Consider the following 5,059-nt stretch of genomic DNA (forward strand, 5'->3'; position numbering starts at 1 on the left):
AGGTCTATCGTTAGACAAGGCTCAAAGTGGTTTATGAAGAAAGGATGTATAATTGAAGGGTGAAAGGAGATATGATGTGGCTACAAGGGGTGCCTCAAATCATTGGTATACCTTGTGCTTAATTCGACATGGATTTTTTTTTTTTTTTTTTTTTTTGCAATGCAATGTGATGATCATACATAAGGAAATAAATGCTCATTTTTATTAAAGGAAAATAAATAATCTACAAAATTAAACTAAGGAAAGGAAAAGGTGCCTATGCTAGACTTATTGGGGAAAGGAAAAAAATGAAAAAGAAATAGAAAAAAGAGGCCATGAGATCTTGTCGTTGAAGCTCGCCTCTTGTCTTGTGTCATTCGCTTCATCATCACCCAGTCTTCTCGCTAGCTAGAGGCAATGGGACCTTATTTGCCTCTATGAGATCTTGAATGAGATTTTGAAACCTGTAGCATTCATCAGTAGTATGACCGTTTCCATGATGGTACTTGCAATAGGAGTTTGAATTCCATCTCGAAGATCAATTTTCTGGTGTTGGATCCTCGGTAGGGCCAATAGGTTTGATTGATCCTCGATCATAGAGACGATCGAAAACAACATCGTAGGTCATTCCAATGGGTGTGAACTCTCGCCTGGGTTTCCTTTTAGATCCTTGATTATCTATGGCTAAGACATCATTATGGTCAAAGGTACTAACATTATTACTAGAGTGGGCGTTTTCGGAAGAAGAAGGATTGTCACTCTTCTTTCCTTTCCAGCCACCGTGGTTACTATTGTTAGTAGCTTTTTGCTTTGCGAGGTCATCTTTGATTTCAATTCCGATGTCATAAATGGCCTTGAAAGTATTCAAGTTGTGTTGATATTTTAAGTGCTTTGAATACTTTTCTTGGAAATTCTTGATAAACATCCTCACAGACTCCTTTTCGGTGGGGACCTCAATCATCTTGGCGGAAGTTTCCCTCCATTTATTAAAGAAAGAAGTAAAACCTTCATTCTCTTTTTGTCTTAGCATCTCAAGTTGTCTATGGTCGGTTTCAACTTGGATATTGCACTTGTACCTATCAACGAAAGCGTTTACTATCGATTCCCAGGTAGAGGTTTTCTCCTTGTCAAGGGAGAAGTACCATTGTTGGCAAACGGTTTCAAGAGATAGTGAGAAAAGAGAGGGAAAAACCTTCTTATCGATACCCTTAATGCTCATTATAGTTTCAAAAGCTCTTAGATGGAAGTAAGGGTTATCTGTTGCCTTGAATTTAGGGATGTCAGTGGCGTTGAACTTATGCGGAAGAAGTTCCTTGTCCAGCGAGACCCCTTGTGAACTCATGCCCTGAAATTTATAGTCATTAGATAGCTTACTCAAACTTTCTTGCATGAGGTTCATTTGTTGTTGCTTCACGGGATCATCAACCTTGAGGGTGAGGAGCTTCAGTGTTTCAGTCATGGTAACTAGTTGGTTCCTGAGCTCATTGACTTCTTCTTGAGTTGCCATTATCCTTTTAGTCTTTCTCTTTTGACGAATCGGTTTATCGAAAAGTGAAACTTGAATAAAGAGGTTGTCCTTGATTAATCGCCCTTCTCTCCTCGACCAAGTACTGTGGAAAAGGAATTTGGGGATATTCATTATTAATTATTTGACTCAAACTTTATTCAACATGCAATGGATGGAGGAAGTGAAGAAAGATTGGAATAGAATGTGAAAGAAGATTTAGATGGAGGGATATGAAGAATTAGGAATAGAATGTACCCCCCAACTCAAATGACGGAAAAGACCGACTCATGCATGAACCTAAGACATGACCATGGTGATGTATACTCAAAGTGTGTGCTAAGACCAGTGAGTGTAGATGGTACGTTAAGACTCGTGTCATGACCATGTGGCTAGACTATGTGACTAAGACTCGATTAATGACTCAACAAGGTGTTATTGACAGCGAAAATTAACCGAATTAAACAGAAGACTGATTAATTAGACTTTAGGTGATGACTCGACAAATAATCCGAACTGTCGGCCAAGCGACAGGACTGGCGTCACAATGTGGAGATTGGCGCCAGAAAATTTAGCTGTCGTCTGGCGCTACACACCATATTGTGGCGCTACAGCTCAGACTTTGGCGCCAATAGTGGAGCTTCGGTCTAGGACTGTTTTCGGTATTATTAGTCAACTGGGGTATGCCTAAAGTCGTATTAGGTCAATTCCGATTGAAAAATTAGATTTTATTGACTCAAATTAAATAATTAATTAATTAGGCAAAGTTCTTTAAGTCATTAATTTATTTAATCTCAACACAAGTCAACAAACGGTTATGAGAAACATAGAATATATATATGCACAACAAATAATGCACAATTAGTCAAGTAGGCACAATATGATGCAATGAGTTTGCAACCTAACCATGGCTCTAGTTCTCTAAAGTTCGGGATATGGTTTAGTCAAAGAGGGTCCATGGTTAATTGTCTGGATGCACCGCGCGGAAGCCTAACTGTGAAGGGTTGGCGCGAGTGGATGGGACACCGCGAGCTTTAGAAAAAACTCGCTTCCATGGTTTGGTGAATTCAACATCTCGGATGTACCCTTTGTTGCACGGAGCATTCAATCGGGTAGATGGAGCATGAATTTCCAGAGGGTTATGTCCATATGTAGAACACATATGGGTTTCAGAAAAGTGAGAAAAAATTCAATCAGGAAGTAGGATCGAGCAAACAATACGAAAAACCGATCGAAATTAGAACGCATATTTCTGGCTCGGTATTGGGGGAAATTGGCGCCAGCAAACAGAGATTGGCGCCATCTTTTAATTGTAGCGCCTGGCGCCAATACTGGCATCTGGCACTACGACTAAAATGCTGGCGCCAAGCTCTGGCCCCTGACGCTACTTCCCACATGCCTCAGCAGCTTTCTGTGCTCGATAAAATTTTCCAGTTTCGCGCGGTGTTATTTCATTCCTAGTTGTGAAAGATATTCTTCGAATTTCCTACGTGTAAAATCCTATGTTTTTAACTCATTGCGGATGGTCTTTCCAATGAGATCTTTTTTATGCATATGACAATAATGTTAATCAAAATTACGCACATGAAATACTTAGAACTTTTCGAGTCTCATCCACTCATTCTAAATCATTGCCGAAACAAATTCAGGAATTAAAATAGAAATCCTCCCCAGTGGAGTCGCCAAAAACTATAGGGAATAATTTCAAGCCTTTAAAATCCCACTAGCTTGAACCCCACTGTGATCATACACTAAAGTACGGTGGCGTCCAAAAGGGAAGAAGATAGAGCAAAAGAGTTGCCAACAAGTTTTTTAGGAACTTGTAAACCGTTCACGAGGTGAAGGTTACACCCCTTAACGATCCAAGAGATCGTCAACTCCATAAGGTCTAGAACCAAATAAGGGTTCGGGGATGAAGGTACAAATCCAACCTAAAAGAGACTGAACCTGCCCTAATAATAGGCCTCTACTTTATTCTGCTCGTATTCATGTGCGCTTTCTGATTAACATGCAATCAATAGGTTAACCCTAAACCTGTTTAATCTATGTTGGTTGAATATTAATGCACAAATAAACTATTATTGGTGATCACTTGAATTATAATCAAATTAACCCTAACAAGATTATTAATATCTTATTAAGCGTGATTACAAGTACCAAATTCCCTTTAAACATGCAATAAAGGTGATCAAGCAATAACAATAAATATCAAGCAACATAATAAATAATCGAGCATTAGAATAAGCATGAATAATAATAATCATCATCATAAAATTAAATTATAATATTCATAATCATCATAAATCATAACAATTATAATCATAATCATGTTCATGTTAATAAAAATAGCAAGATCCTAGGCATGATACTAACAAGATTAATAACAAACCCTAGCATGTCACTAAGCAATTAAAATCAAATCTTTAACCCTGACATGATACTAACATGAATTAATATTAGGAAGAACATAAAAGGCATCATAGCAATCATAATAAGCATATTTAATATTAAAAATACCCTAGATATGATACTAGGAATATCATAATAATAATATCAACATGATATCTACATCATAATATCAATTAATCAATTAAATCACTTACTTTGATGCCTCGTACCTCTTTCTAATAACAAAATACACACGTTAGTAACTTCAAGGAAAAATAATAATCAAAGCAATTAAATTAAATAATTGAAATAGAGATTTGGGACCAAACCCTCAAAAATTAAACCTTTCACGTCTAGGGCGAAGGCAACTTCGAATATGGCTAGGTGTTTCTAGATCTTGTGAATGCGGAATTTGTATTTGAATACAAGTTTAGAAAAAGAGAAAGATGAATGAATTAAGAGAAAATTAGAGAATTAATGATTGCGAATGAATGATCGTGAGAATTGGTCCATGAAAACGGAGTTTTTGATACGATATTTTTAGAGAAAATCAGCCAAAAAAGATAATTTAACAAAACAGAGTCTGACGATCACAAAACAGGATTGGCGCCAACCCTGGCTAGCTGGCGCCAGGCACCAGTGGCTAGCGCCTGGCGCCAAGCCTGGTTCTAGGCGCCAAGGCCTGGGGTTGGACGCCAAACTGGATTTCAACGCGTTTTCGAAAACCTGATAAATTTCCCGTACTTGAAGATAAAATAATATAATTTCTTCGAAAATGCTATTTGATCTTGATTAAAACTCTGAAAAGTCAACAAAGTCAACTTATCAATGCTAATTGAATTAGGAATGAAAAGAACCTTCTAGAAGATTCTAGAAGACCAAAACCATTCCCAATTGCATTAGGAATGATAAATCATATTAGGCCCTCCCCTAGATCATTGGCCGTACATAAAGCTCAAACCGGGCCCAGTTTAGTAAATTGGCCATAACTTCCTCAATATTCATCGGAATTGGGCTTATAATATATCGTTGGAAAGGTCTTTGCAAGCCCCATCCAACTACACCACTATTGGACCCGTATCATGGACCAACCAAACTGGATTGGCTGTTTTCTTAAAATAAAGTTTTCCAAAACAGGGAGAAAAGAAAAGAAATAAAACTTTCCGCTACACTGGACCTTTCCACACT

This window comes from Chenopodium album, chromosome 1, assembly GCF_948465745.1.
Source record: "Chenopodium album chromosome 1, dcCheAlbu1.1, whole genome shotgun sequence".
Classification (NCBI taxonomy): Eukaryota; Viridiplantae; Streptophyta; class Magnoliopsida; order Caryophyllales; family Amaranthaceae; genus Chenopodium; species Chenopodium album.